The 16,247-nt window shown below is 41.5% G+C and overlaps 1 protein-coding gene across 2 annotated transcripts in view; it reads right to left on the bottom strand.

Moving 5' to 3' along the window:
• Positions 1-16,247, bottom strand: part of TPD52 (tumor protein D52) — a 114,210-nt gene that overhangs the window by 97,619 nt on the left and 344 nt on the right. The gene's annotated exons all lie outside the window — the stretch shown is intronic.

Genomic DNA, 16,247 nt, shown 5'->3' with positions numbered 1-16,247 from the left:
CTCACCTTCTGGATCCTTCCAGTCACCTTTCCAACCTCTAAAGAAAAGATGCACAGTGGCAGGACGCACTGTGAAGGGCCCATTGACATTTTTCTTCTGTTCAGCACAGAACATACAGATGTGAGGTAGTGGTATTAATGGGAAAATGATCATATGTTAAAAATTCCCCAAAACTGCAGTTTATTGGCAAAAGCAAAAGGGTGACTGGGAGATGAGGCTCCCTGGTCAGGAGAAGCAAGAGAGTCAGGGAGCCTGGAGGCTCCCATTGTGCTCTGGGGGCAAATGTGGGAGAAAACGCCCGGAGCCCACATGGAAGGGGCCAGCCACCCACAGCCTCTTCCTCAGCTCAGGGAGCTAGAGCACTTGCTGGTGGTCACCATGTCCAGAGTTCAAGGTAGAAGTGACAATATGACAAACGTCCGTACTCTGGGATGGCATGGGTTTAGAACTGTAATTGACTGGGGCGCCTGGGTGGCGCAGTCGGTCAAGCGTCCGACTTCAGCCAGGTCACGATCTCGCGGTCTGGGAGTTCGAGCCCCGCGTCGGGCTCTGGGCTGATGGCTCAGAGCCTGGAGCCTGTTTCCGATTCTGTGTCTCCCTCTCTCTCTGCCCCTCCCCCGTTCATGCTCTGTCTCTCTCTGTCCCAAAAAATAAATAAATAAATAAATAAATAAACGTTGGAAAAAAAAAAAAAAGAACTGCAATTGACTAACCACGTCCCTCAATTCCTTTGAGAAAGAAAAATCAAAAGTTCCTCTTCATCTTCTAGTACATTTTAAAAATGACTACTTTGCCCAGTGTTTCTACTTTGGCCAGAATTCATACAGAGACCTCAAGTCTATTAGTTTTAAAAATGTATGAGTTTTCAAAATTCCCAATTAATAACTTGAAATATTTTTCCTAAGCTTTGAATCATTACGCACGCACCAAAAAATGAGAGAGATGTAAATTAACTTTGCAAAAGCAATGAAATTAATTAATAATAAATGAACAAGCTAGGAAATCTGTTTTTCAGGGGGTTTTTTTTATTCCCATAGAAAAAAGTTAATACTAATAGGAAACATAAAATATATTGAATTAATCCATGAAATCCCTTAAGTAAAGGCAAAATAAAAAGAACAACAAAACTCTTACATTCCATTTTGTGACCCAAAATGGGGAAAGATAAAAAGAAAAAGGAGAAAATGGAAATTTGGTGGAGAAAAAAGTCAGGAAAAGAGAGAAAAGCTAAGGGAAGGAGGAAGGAACAGCAAAGCTGGACGAAAAACACCCAAAAAACCACAGCACACAAAGAAGGAACGGAAGGGAGCGGACAGATGGATGTGTGTGGTTTGTTTTTTGGGTTTTGGGGTTTTTTTTTTTTTTAGCTTTACACATCACTTGCATTTCAGGGAATTATCAAAGTTAAGTAGTGCACTTTGAAAAGTTGGTTGTTTCATCAGAGCTCACCGCTTTGAAACTTAACAGCTACAGTTGCCATTATAAATAGAATAATCAGAGTAGGAAAACATCATCAGACCAGCTGCAGTGACCACAGCCCCAGCTAGAAGCAAGCCAGCAACACTCCAGGACTGGAGTCCCTTCTGGAGGTTAAAAAGAAATCTGAAAACAAATTATAATTCTGGGAAAAATAAAAGTCCCTAAACCAAGAGACATCTGTCATGTTACCTTTGTTATTAGTCAAAATTTTCATTCAATCCCTGAAGCCATGAGCGATCCATTTAAAAACCACCATAGAACAGACTGAAAGGTATGTTTTCCCTTCCAACAATGACCCAAGGAAAACAGCTGACAGACTCCACTTTGGAACCTGCCGCTCTGGAATGAAAATCCTTTCTAAAGAGAACTGAGTGAGAATATTTGACAAATCCAGACACACTGCATAAATGACTCCCATAGCCATGACATTCCATGATGAAAGTGAGCACTCACAACTTCAGATTTGCCCTGAGAAACCACCACTTAAAAAAAAAAAAAAAAATCACAGCTTCACTATGATTTGGCTCAAATGTCACCTCTAGGCAAAATTGCTTCTCTGGCTTTTATACCACCCAGAGAATGTATAATACTGCACTTTCGTTCTACAAATACTTCATAAGCGCTTATTCTCTGCAAGGCTCTTACCATTAAGGTGAATTATTGCTCATAGACTTGAGCTCCTTGAAGGTCAAACTCTAGGATATGACTATTAAAATACATTTTGCATTAAAAGCATCTTAACTAAAACCAGTGACATATATAGTAATAGCAAAGCCAGTCATTCTCCCCTGCCTCTGGTTTCTTCTCTCATTTTATGAATATGCACGTGGTCAAATTACCACCCTCTCTGCATTCAAAAACAAAAACCAACACTCTATACAGGCAAGCAAATGCAACCTCACCCCAACCCACAGAGCCTAAATCTCTCCGCATTACCCACGACTGGGACTCCTCACCAGTCAGTATCCTCTTTTTCTGCTCAATCCACTTGGCCTCTCCACACCCTTTGAAAGTTGAACTCCCTGCGTCTTAACCTGCACTTCCTCTCCCTGCCCTGAAATGTTCATATTCAAGTTCTGTTCTCTTTTTACTCCACTTTTCCTCCTGGGCCATCTCAGCAACTTAATAGCTTCAAACATCACATGTCTCCCAAACTTTGAAATCCTGCTCGGCTCCTTCTCTCGGAAATCCATATTTCATTCCTGAACCTATCCACATAAACGTCCCATGAGACCCGGGTAGTAGTTTAAAACATGTGCACACAGTCACTGACACTCTTCCCACCAAAAGTGGAGCCTCATCTCCCTCTGCTTGAATATGGGCTGGACTTTGCAGCACATTTTTAACAGAATGAGGAGGAAGTAATGCCTCAGCCTATCATAAAAAGCCACCAAGTTTCTGTCTGACTGTCTCTTAGGAGTCACACCTTGGGGGACCCCAGAGAACACATCAGAAGTCTGGACATCCTGAGGCTGCCTGCTGTTGGGTCAACAGCACAGGCTCCGGCAAAAAACAATACCCAACACAGGCAAGGAAATAACCATCATCAAACAGACCCATGCTGGGGTTTCTTCTGAAGACCATGCAGGTAGAAACAGGTGCCGACGAGCCCCAGCTGCTTGGGTCTTCCAGTACACCTGCCCTCAGGAAGTGAGTAATAAGCCTTTGTATGTACGTATGATCCCTGCCTCATACTTCAAGTCACCCCAGCTGAGGCTGAGCAGAGACATGCTGTCCTCGCTAAGCCCTGCCCAAATGACAGATCTGTGACCATAATCAATGCTTTGTTTCAAACCACTAGGTTTTAACACGGTTATGCAGCTTTGGACAACTGGAACGACCTCAAATGCGACATGGCCCAGACGAAGTTCATTATCTCCCTCCCTCCATCTGCTCTTCTTTCTATGCTTTCTATCCCGGTTCCTTTTCCACGCAATCTGAAAGCCTCCTCCACTCTTCTCTACCCTCAGATCCCCTCTACCCCAGACATCTTACACACCATAACCCAGAGGTCTCTCAGGAATCCAGCACCCCCACTTCTGGTTTGAAAATTAATAAAGGGAAACCTCACTAAAATAGAGCTGTTAGGCAGCTAGAGTTAGGCAGAGGGAGGTCTCTTGCCTTACCACTCATAGTCAATTGCAGACCCAGCAGGAAGAGATAGGACGCTGCACACAATACTACTTTACTATCCTAGTCGGAGGAAGACTTCCTCCTGTCCCAATAGGAGGAGGAACCGATGACAGAAAGTCACAGCTGGGCCAATGAAAAGCCACTACACTTAGAACTCCCAGCTTACTCCAGTGGATTTTTGTTGATGACAGTTTTCCCAACTTCCCACTTTCTTCTATAAGAGAGTACTCCTCATCTTTGTTCCATGGACTTACCTATGCTTTTGCCATAGTTGGCCTGTCCTGAATTGCAATTCTATGTTTTTCCCAAATAAACCCATATTTTGCTAATAAAATAACCAGCAGTTTTATTTCTTAAGGTTAACCCTGGCTAGGAATACAGTGACAGTGACACCCCTTACCTGGTTAACCCAGGCTAGTATTACAGTGACAGTGACAACCCTTACCTGGTTTGCTAGCACCTTCTACTCAACTGCCAAAATAATATTTTAAAACTAAACTCCCACACACCTACCACCTGTTTATCACGTAGAGCATACAGTCTGATTCCTGATCCTAGTACAGAAGACTGCTCACATCCCCCCAGTGACTACCTGAGACTCTGGCCCCAGGGGAAATTCTGAGGATTCGCAAACACCTTTTCGCCCTTTCATGCCACTGCACCTTTGCACATGCTGACTCTCCTCCGTAAAATTCCCTTCCTCTCCCTTCTTTCTCTCACCGCTTACAAAGAGTCCTACGTAGTCTTCCAGTCCAAGTTCAAAGGTCATCTACTTTGAGAATCTTTTCTAATGACCCAGCCAGAGTAGCTCACTTCCTCCTGCATCAGTTATGCAAGCCCTTACAACACCCACTTCACTACCGCGATCCAGTTCTGTCTGTTTCTCCAGGGTGGCCCGCGAGCCTGAGGAAGGCATCATGTCCTGTTTGCCTTCAAATAAATGTTTAATTTGAACTGGAAACCACTAAGTTAGTATTTCACAGAAATATCTAATATTCTGTTTCAGAATCAATACTGTTGAGCACCAGAGCTAGTCACAGAATTTAACTTAATTTTCTCAACTATTTGGAGTATTATCAGCCTCCAAGAGGTTTAGTGACCTATCTGGTGTCTTATAACCACAAAATGATGAAGCCAAATTTTGAACCCAAGTAAACTTCAAGTCCAGGGGTACCTGGGCAGCTCAGCCGGTTGAGCATTCAACTTCAGCTCAGGTCGTGATCTCATGGTTCATGGGTTCGGGCACTGCATCAGGCTTTGTGCTAATGGCATGGAGCCTGCTTTGGATTCTCTGTCTCCCTCTCTGTCTCTCTGTTCCTCCCTCCCTTCCATTCTCTCTCTCTCTCTCTCTCAACAATAAAAAACATAAAAACAGAAAAGTCAAAACTTCAAGTCCAGCACTCTCTGCCCTAAACATTTATAATCAGTTCTGATGTACAAGAACAGACACACAGCCATATTCTGGCACAGATACACCCCTTAGTGCCCCACTCCCACGGCTGCCACCACGGCACCCTGCTCCCCCAAACAACACCTTTGAAAGGAAAAAAGGAGACTGCATATAACTTTCAGGTAGCGTAATATGTTGTGTAAGGATGTGTATTCTATAGCCAAATTAAATCCCAGATTTAAAACCCAGCTCTGTCCGTATCAAGCTAGGGGCCCCTAGAGAAATTATTCCCTCCACCCCTTCACACCTTGTTTCTTCACTTACAAAGCAGGGATAGTGTGAGCACTGCTCATGGGTTTCTTGTGAAGATATTTAAAAAAGAAACACGAAAAGCATTTAGAACATAACCTGGCATATAAAACACTCAGCAAAAGCTGTTGCTGGTTTTAGGCAGAGTAGAAGGAGTATTTGTAAAAGTGACTGAGTAAAACTCTAGCTGGAAAACGTAGGTAATTATAATGCAGGGCTGAAGCTGTGTCCCTGCAGATTCCAATTTTATTTTAATTAGTTAGAAAAAAACATTTCTAGAAAGTACGTAGTATCCCCAGGGCTTTAAACTGGTTAGCAAATGCAACTTAAATTTTTCGTGGGCTCCTGGTGATCCTCTTAGGACCAAGTTTTTGTAGCACTCCCCACATCTAACACAGTATGTATGGGGAAGTCATGATCATTCAGCTTCTGTTTACTCATATATAAAATGAAAATGATACCAGTCCTATCACCCACCAGCATTAAAAGATTCAAATGAAGCAATATGTAGAAAAATTAGTAAGAGCTTTGCAAAAGCCAGGTGGTGGTATCACCATCATCACCAATATCATTCTGAGTTGTAATAAGGTGATATACTGAAAATGATATATGAGATCAATACCAGAACGATAGGTTGGTCATCCTTTTGCTAACTGCCCCAATGGCCAAAATGTTTGCATTTTTCTCTCTTTCCAGAATTCTCATTCTGGTTAACTAGTGGCATGTACTTTTTACCACTGTCAACATACTTTTGCTCTTCTCAGCTGTATTCAAAGAAAACTTCTAAAGCGTACTGAGACCAGGGCACCTGGGTGGCTCCGTCGGTTAAGCATCCAACTTTGCTCAGGTCATGATCTCGCGGTTGATGGGTTTGAGCTCCACGTCGGGCTCTGTGCTGACAGCTCAGAGCCTGGAGCCTGTTTTGGATTCTGTGTGTCCCTCTCTCTCTGCCCCTCCCCTGCTCGTACTCTGTCTCTCTCTCTCTCTCTCTCTCAGAAATCAATAAACATTTACAAAAATTTATTAAAAAAAATAATAAAATAAAATGTATTGAGACTATCCATGCCTCCTAAGCTCAGGACACATTGGAAGCAAATAACTAACCTTGGTAGAACAGCATGGGAAATGTATCTATGAAAGTATTTACTGAGCATATGTCCAACATGCTTTGGGGAATAAAAATGCAACCATCACTGTCTCTTCCTCTGTCTGTATATGTATTCACACACAGTTAACATAATACTTAAGAAGTAAAGTATCAATTTGGCTTCCACTTACAGATTTTCAGTGATTATATATAAAACTATAAGCATATGTGGAGCATATATTCTTGTTTCCCTGCCAAATTGTTTCCCCTAATTTTTAGCCATTCTATCTAATCCCATCTGACTCTACCTATGCTAGAAATCTTTCCAATTAATTATGCACAATAGGACAAACACTTAGGGCATATCTACGACATACACACTTGACTGAGGGTGAGGAACACATATGTAAAAACATTCTTCTGTTCTGGTAACATTTTATTTCTAGCCAACGACAGATCCTAGTGGATTGGATAAACTACTACCTTTATTCCTATAGCCTTAATGATTGCACCAGAAGTTCCTTTTCATACCACAATGCCTCCAACAAAGCTCAGAAAACAATGGGTAAAGTCTGATCTTAGCAGTAAACTCCCAATCCAAAACTTTATCAAGGTCACATTTTATAAAATTTTTTAAACTGACATTTATGTTTGCATAGCTGTAACATGAAATACACCATGCCTATAAGCCGAGGCATGTAAATTAACAGTCCTGCCTAAAACCACTATTTTTAGCACTGACTGATTACAAAAGTGTCTAAAGAGAGAAGACACAAAAACACAGAGAATGAAGAACTGAAAGCTACTCAGAGCCATGCAAATTACTCCAAAAAATGTCACCTAGAAAATATTTGCTCTTAATACTGTATTTTGTTAGTAAAAATGACATTATAAAGGTCCAACATAACCAAAAGGAAAGTAAGAACAGGAAAACTAAATATGTGTCACAAAACACAAAGGTTTAATATGAGCATGAGAGGGGGAATGATGAGAAGAGCAAGACTCACCAAGATCCCAAGAGTGAAAAGTGAGTAACAATCCCAAGAAGGGAATAAAAATGGCTAATCAATCTATAGCCTCTCTGGTAAATGGTGAAATTTCCAATGAAAAAGGGTGGCATTTTTCCCCTATAAAGTTCATTATTTTTTTTTTTTAAGACAATGACATCTGTGCAGCAAAGGAAACAAGTGAAAAGACAACGGAATGGGAGAAAATATTTGCGAACCATTTATCTCATAAGGGTTTAGTATCCACAATATATAAAGAACTCCTACAACTTGACAATAACAAAAACAAATAATCCGATCAAAAAATGGGCAAAGGATTTGAACGGACATTTCTCTAGATAAGACATGCAGATGGCCAAAAAACATATAAATATATATTTAAAAAAATGCTCCACATCTCTATCATCAGGGAAGTGCAAATCAAAATCACAATGAGCTATCACCTCATACCCATTAGGATACCAGTATCAAAAAACAAAACAAAACAAAACAAAACAAAACAAAAACAGAATAACAAGTGTTGCTGAAGATGCGGAGAAATAACCCTTTCAACCGCCCCGTCCATTTTTTGCACAGCCCCCCACCCCCAGCCTTCACTCTTCTTTTTAAAATAACTGTTGGTGGGAACGTAAAATGGTTCAGCCACTCAGCCATATGGAGAACAGTATGGAGGTTCTCAAAGAATTAAAATTAGAACTACTATATGAATCAGCAGTTCCATTTCTGGGTGGGACAGCATAGGAAATGTACAAAAAGAATGAAGAATTGCTGTTCAATGGGTACAGGGTTTCAGTCATCAATATGAACAAGTTCTAGAGATCTGTTGTACACCAAGTTACATAGCATTAACAATAATGTGCTATATACTTAAATATGGTTAAGACAGTAGATTTTATGTTTTGTGTTCTTTACCACAATTTAAAAAAAAATGAAAAAAAAAAACAAAACAATAACAATTATGTTTTCCAGAAGGTGACTTGGCAACAGGAATCCAAAGTCTAAACATATTCACATCTTTGAGTTGTTTCAGGAAATCTATTTTAAAACAATTTCTCTTAAAATATTCTAACAGCTGAAATGGAAAGTAATCCATAGTCCAGCAAAGAAACATCTAAATAACCATCAACTAGTGAAGGGGTGTGGTCATCAAAAGTTATAGTGTGGAGAAACTTGTTTAAATGATCTGTTAACATTCTCATTATTTAGTAGTATTCAAAACAGAACATAAAACTATGTATGGTGTATACAGTTCGACCATAATGAACATATACTGGACATTCAATAAAGAAAAAGATGAAATTCTAATAGAGGAAAGAAAAAGGGGGTATGGGAACAGGGAAATCAAGAGGGGGGAGGGAGAAAAGCTATACCAACAGGATTTCTGTTGAATTTTCATCTGGACAAATTGATTCCAATGTTCATTTGGAAATGAAATCTGGCAAGAATAGCTAGGAAAAAAAATCTAACAATAAAAAGAAAAATAGAGGGGTGCCTGCTGGTTCAGTCAGTGGAGCATGTGACTCTTGATCAGGGTCATGAGTTCGAGCCCCATGTTGGGCATGGGGGCCTACTTAAAAAAAAAAAAAGAAAGAAAAGAAAGAAAGAAAGAAAAGATAAAAGAAAAATAGAATAATCAGGAAAGACCAGTCCTTCCAGATATTTTTGCATAGTATGAAGGTACAATAACTTAGTTTAGTTGCTGGGAATGAACAAAAATGTAAAAAAGAAAGAACACAGGAATTTAGTATATGACAACAGTATTATTTCAAATCAGTAAAGGAAAGATCCATTATTCAGCGACTGGTATAGGGTACCTGAGCAGCTAATGGGGGTATGATGGGGTTAAGATTCATATCTCACACTTTTTGTCAAAATAAGCTTCAGGTTGGGGCGCCTGGGTGGCGCAGTCGGTTAAGCGTCCGACTTCAGCCAGGTCACGATCTCACGGTCCGTGAGTTCGAGCCCCGCGTCGGGCTCTGGGCTGATGGCTCGGAGCCTGGAGCCTGTTTCTGATTCTGTGTCTCCCTCTCTCTCTGCCCCTCCCCCGTTCATGCTCTGTCTCTCTCTGTCCCAAAAATAAATAAAAAACGTTGAAAAAAAAAATTAAAAAAAAAAAAAATAAGCTTCAGGTGGATGAAAGATTTAAATGTAAAAAAAAAAATACGCCACCTGGGTGTCTCAGTCGGTTAAGCGACAGACAGATTTTGGCTCAGGTCATGATCTCGCAGTTTGTGGGTTTGAGCCCTACATCGGACTCCACACTGACAGTGTAGAGCCCACTTGGGATTCTTTCTCTCCCCCTCTCTCTGCCCCTCTCCCACTCATTCTCTCTCTCTCTCTCTCTCTCTAAATTAACTTGTAAAAAATGTAAAAAAAATAAAACCATAAAAACAGAAACTCAAAGTGAGGAAGGCATTTCCAGGAATGATTCAAAAGCTATAAGCTAAAAATTAAAACAGCCATCAATTAGTATTTCTCCTTGGGAAAAAATCACTGTCAAGTCAAAAGAGTAAAGACAAGGGGTGCCTGGGTGGCTCAGTCGGTTGAGCGTCTGACTTCGGCTCAGGTCATGATCTCACAGCTCGTGAGTTCGAGCCCTGCGTCAGGCTCTGTGCTGACAGCTCAGAGTCTGGAGCCTGCTTCTGCTTCTGTGTCTCCCTCTCTCTCTGCCCCTAACCCACTCACATTCTGTCTCTGTCTCTCTCAAAAATAAATAAACATTAAAAAAAAATTTTTTTTTTAAAAAAGAGTAGACAAACTAGGAAAAAAATACATTAGCAATTCATATTGTGGACAGAGGGCCGCATTCTGCAAATGGAAGAAACAAAAGACGACACAACAGAAAATTTGGCAACGTATAGGATCTGACATTTCACAGAAAAGGAAATCTAAATCTTAAACTTACCAAAAGAAGTACAACCACCTTTGTATTAAGAAAAATACATAATAAAAAAAAAGAAAAATATATAATAAAACCTATGCCAAGAAACCTCTGTTCCGTGTAAGATCAGCGAAGATGAGAAAGTGCGACAACACCCACGCCAAACGGTGGAGGGAAGCGGATGCCCACATGCCTTCCACCGAGCAGGATTCAGCACCATCCGAACTGAACAGTCACATTCTTCTAAGACTTCTTCCTACAGACAAACTGGCACATTTATCAAATGACTTGCATGCAAATTTATTTGCTGCAGATTTGTTTAATAGCAAAGTATCAGGGAAAACCTAAATGGCCATCGACAGGGAACAAGCCAAATACCACCTATTCCGCTACGGAACATGGCACATCTACAAATAGCTATTAAAAATGAAGGAGCTCAGGGGCGCCTGGGTGGCGCAGTCGGTTAAGCGTCCGACTTCAGCCAGGTCACGATCTCGCGGTCCCTGAGTTCGAGCCCCGCGTCAGGCTCTGGGCTGATGGCTCGGAGCCTGGAGCCTGTTTCTGATTCTGTGTCTCCCTCTCTCTCTGCCCCTCCCCCCGTTCATGCTCTGTCTCTCTCTGTCCCAAAAATAAATAAAAAACGTTGAAAAAAAAAATTCAAAAAAAAAAAAAATGAAGGAGCTCTATATAACGTTATGTTGAATAATCTCTAGAACATATACTGTATTTAAGTGGAGGAAGTCAGGTGCTAAAACAATTTGTATGCTACCATTTATATAATACACACACACACACACACACACACATATATTTAAATATAAGTGTATGTATACCTACATGCATAGAATCTGTCTGGATGGACAGAGAAGAAACTGGTAAAATGGTGGCATTGCTACCCAAGGGAAGTAGCCTGGGAGACAGGAACAGGAGGAAGATTTACATTTTGCAACCTTTTAGTCATTTGAATTTTGATCAAATGCTTTAATTACCTGGTTACACTAGTCACAATTTTGGAGAAGTACATTTTTTAGATATATTGAGTTTTTATAAAAGGAGTTATAAAATGAAATGTTCAGGACCGCCTGGGTGGCTCAGTCGGTTGAGCATCCAACTTCAGCTCAGGTCATGATCTCAAGGTTCACCGGGCTCTGTGCCGACAGCTCAGAGCCTGGAGCCTGCTTTGGATTCTGTGTCTCCCTCTCCCTCTGTCCCTCCCCTGTTCCTGCTCACTCGCTCTCTCTCTCTCTCTCAAAAATAAACATTAAAAAAAAAAAATGAACTACTCACAGCTACCTAAGAGTATTTTTAAATTATTATTATTTTTTAAGCTTATTTGAGAGAGAGAGGGTGCATGCGTGGCAGACGGGCATAGAATGAGGGAGAGAGAGAGAATCCCAAGTAGGCTCCAAACTATCAGTGTGGAGCCTGACACGGGGCTTGAACCCACAAACCATGAAATCATGACCTGAGCCAAAATCAACAGTCAGACACTTAACTGACTAAGCCACCCAGGTACCACAAATTTAAACTTTTTTTTTTTTTAACTTCCACTGAACACTGAGTCATTTGATCCCTTGGATATTTTTCTCATAAACATACATTGCTACGATTATGGTTTCTGTATACCTGGTACCCACTTGGTTCAAATAAAATTTAGGAGAGTCTCAGAAGAGGGATTTTACAACAGTCGACAATTAAAGCAGAAATAATGAGCCCCAAAGGAAAATAAAATAATCTTAGCCTACAACAAAAGGATCAGTAACACATAAATTCAGGGGATTTTGCTGTTCTTTCTGGTTTCGAACTATGAGTATATTTGTGTTTATTGTGTGCATAGGCTATTCTGTTTTGAGATCTTGCTAAAAGATCACAACCCCTCCTACCACTCAGCTTTTGCCCTAGAGACCCGGCAGTCTGCTGCATAAAAATAAATGCAGGAAGTGAATTGGAGCTAACAAATCAGCTGATGACATTAGCACCATATGGAAAGCAAGACTGGACCAAAGAAACACAGAACTGGGGGGGGTCAAACCCTGAGATTTGTGACCAGACCCTTGATAGTGTTACCCACTCATCTACATTTGTTTTACTTTAAAATCAGTGACATTCTGGGGCGCCTGGGTGGCTCAGTCGGTTAAGCGTCCGACTTCGGCTCAGGTCATGATCTCCCAGTTCATGAGTTCGGGCCCCAGGTTGGGCTCTGTGCTGACAGCTCAGAGCCTGGAGCCTGCTTCGGATTCTGTCTTCCTCTCTCTCTGCCCCTCTCCTGCTCACGCTCTGTCTCTCTCTGTCTCTCAATAATAAATAAATAAATGTTTAAAAAAAAACTTTTTAAAATAAAAACAAAATAAAATAAATGACATTTCACTGTTCTATTATTTCTAAGGCATAATTATAATGCTGAAATTACAGTGACATATCATTGGGTCACTTTTCTTGTAGCGTTCTCCTCTCCCAGGTTTTTGGCCCCAACAACCTTCCCTCACTCCCCGAAACAAAAGTTTTGGGTGGGCTTGTGTGTGTGTGAATTCAAACACAGATAAAATGCACTACTGGCTAGGTCCCTGCCGCTTCAACAGAATAGCGCTAAACTACAGGTTATTACTACCATAAGGGAGTACTCAAGTATAAATATTTATTCAGCACTATAAAAAGTAGTCAGGTGGGGCGCCTGGGTGGCGCAGTCGGTTAAGCGGCCGACTTCAGCCAGGTCACGATCTCGCGGTCCGTGAGTTCGAGCCCCGCGTCGGGCTCTGGGCTGATGGCTCAGAGCCTGGAGCCTGTTTCCGATTCTGTGTCTCCCTCTCTCTCTGCCCCTCCCCCGTTCATGTTCTGTCTCTCTCTGTCCCAAAAATAAATAAACGTTGAAAAAAAAAAAAAAATTTAAAAAAAAAAAAAATAAAAAATAAAAAGTAGTCAGGAGGTTTTTTTACACAATGCATGCTCTAGTTAGCATGCCATGCCGCACTTTCAAAGTGGGAACTACCACACACATTAAATGTGCTATGCTGGGCTTAATGTGTAAAGAAACTCTTAGAGGCACTATGCAGTTTAAGGTATGTTTCAAATTGATTAATGTGGACTGGGCTCTCAATATAAGCAGAATATTGTGTTCAAAATCCGGGCACAGAAGAAGATGGGGAAAATATTAGAATCTGGGCCGGGTACGGAGGAGTATTAGAATACATCATATAAAACACAAGAAAAACTGTTCTAAAACTTTAAAGCTCTGCTAAATATAAAAAGCAGCAGAGGATAGATTTTGACAACTTCCTATAAGGAAGGTCTAAGGAGACATTTTCAATAGAGAAATGCAGTGAAGACAAGACATAGGGCATTTAATTTTCCATCTAGAGTCGGACAGACAAACGTGACAAACTCCAGGCATACTAAAAAGTTAAACCAATTCTAAAATGTTCTTATTTGGTTTTAAATACTCTATGAAAACTCACAATTCAAGAGACAATCACAGGGTTTCATAAACTGTATGTCAGCCACCACTGTTCCGTAGTGAACATGCAGGTTTACAAACCCAGGCTCCTCCTCTTTAAGTCGCCTCCTCAGAAGTCTCCGTACAGATTCAGTGAAGATGGAGCGATCCACTCTGCTCGTTCAAAACCTTGCATGTACATCCACCCTCCAAGTCCAACACAGACTCACCACCAACTTTCTCCGCCTAACCGCAGAGGTCTGCTCCTTTAAAATACTGAGGGAAATACCAGGAGTTAGGAGTAAGTGGGTAGCAAGAGAGGACGTCAGAGGCTCCAACAGCTGGAAGGCACTCTTGGTCACTTTTCCTTTCCATCCTAGGCAGTCACCAAACATTTCTGAGCATCTACGTTGTGCCACGGGAACATAAAGATGAAAATACAAAAGAGACAGGAAGATGGAAATGTAAGGACAGGCCACGTGGCTGCAACACAACAAAACTGAGTGAGCCACCTGACCTTCCCGAGGCAAGTGACTCATCTTTCATACTAAGCTGAGCCTCCAGACTCCTCATTTTAAGAGGATGGATTTCCTTTGCCCTCGAGGAATAACAATTAAAAACAAGAACTAACATGACCCACCGAAGAAAACATCTTAAAGTTAGAAACAGAGAAACTCCTCTTACAAGCCAAAGAATTTACAAAATAGGTCTTAGACATACACACACAAAACTGGTCCAACAAAAACCACACTAAGTGCATCAGGACAGAGGTACTAATGACTGTGATTCTCACCAGCCAAACTAAAATACCAAATCTAGTAAAATTAGTCACTCCATTCACCTAAGTCAAATACAGCTACTTAATCTAGTTTGACGAGTACCAAACACAGCTATTCTAAAAACACCATTATGTTAAATACGACAATGTAAGGCATACACAAATATGCATGTTGACATGTTTGACACCCCCAACGTCCTCTTTAAAAGACAGAATAATGCTGACTTACATGGTGGCTCCTGGCCTTCTCCTAACAATACATTTAAGACCTGAGACCAGCTTTCTGACTCAAACATTTAAATACCAATCATGTTCAAACACCAAGGTTACCCAACCATGGATAAAGATGAATGAAGTACATGCTTCTAACCTCAATAAGCTTAAAATCCAGACATGTGTGCATACAGATATATATGTATTTAATATATATTACATATTGTACATTATACATATATATCTATTACATATTGCACATAACTTTATAGTATAAGCACGCATATGCTAAGTGTGAGATCAATTTGACGAGTGTGGAGAAAGGAAAGGTTGGAAGGTTCCAAAGAGTCCTACAACTTACCAAAAGTAAAATACAAAACAGTATATATGGAATACGGTTTTATTTACATAAAAAGTATGCATAAAGATAAATACAAACAGTAATAAACAAAAAAGAAAAAAACGAAAACTATTGTGTCTGAACTCAAAATGTGAGTAATTCCTATCCCTACTTCCTAAAATTTACGTTAACATTGTTACCTTTTTGGGGTTAGCACTTATGTATCTTTTAAAAAGTGAGCTACGCATCTGTATTACAGTTACTGGGTTATTATCAACAGAGATGAAGCGATATATAAACATTTAGTATTTAAATCTTAAAACCATGCCTTCCTATTTGCATCTCGCTTAAACAATGATTCCACTGGAGACAATTTCACTTGAGATAGTTTTCAGAAACAAGTGCATCCAAAGCGATAGTAACAAGACTATAGGGTCTTATCTTGATGAGTAAAAAAAGACCTTTACTACGGAAAGCTCCCTTCCCCCCGCGCCGCGCCAATAACCCCATAAACAACACACCACAATTTGGGGACACCTCGCATGTTACGTATCTACGTCCAAAACCATCGCCATAGGATCAAACGCCACCAAAAATCCTAACCACGTAAACTACAAGACGGCAGAAAGTCTCAACGCTGGGGGAGTCGGGATGGGGGGAGGAGTCATGTTCCCATCCTGAGCAGCGAAACCACCCACTGTCGTTGGATCCTCAGTTTCCACCAGTTACAAACAAGATCTAGCTGTACAGTACTCCCTTCGCGCTGCCTTCTACCCAAAGCGCATCACCGTCGGCAGCCCTGGCTCCGTGAGCCTGGTGCCAGCCCCTTCGCCTCCACCCAGAACCTTCTTTCCCTCTCTCCCCACCTCCTTCTCTGTCTCTCTGTCTCTGTCTCTTTCTCTGTCTGTCTCTCTGTCTCTCTCTCTCGCTCTCTCTCTCTCTCTCTCTCTCTCACACACACACACACACACACACAGCCGCGCGCGCCCGTGCGCGCGCGACCCCAACAGCCCGCTCCGCCCGCCGGAGCCGCTCCCTGCGGCTCGGCCACACCAGGATGTCAGACCCCGATCAGGGAGATGCAACTTGAGGAAGGCTCGGCTCCCGCTCCGGCGCCGGCCGGGGACACTGTGCACCTGCTCCGGCGCCGGGCCGCGCGCAGCCCAGCGCCGCGCCCGACCCCGCGCCTGCCCGGGAGAC

This window comes from Lynx canadensis, chromosome F2 (genome assembly GCF_007474595.2).
Source record: "Lynx canadensis isolate LIC74 chromosome F2, mLynCan4.pri.v2, whole genome shotgun sequence".
Lineage (NCBI taxonomy): Eukaryota > Metazoa > Chordata > Mammalia > Carnivora > Felidae > Lynx > Lynx canadensis.
Note: the sequence above shows the minus strand (reverse complement) of the source record. Positions and strands in the feature narration are given on the sequence as shown.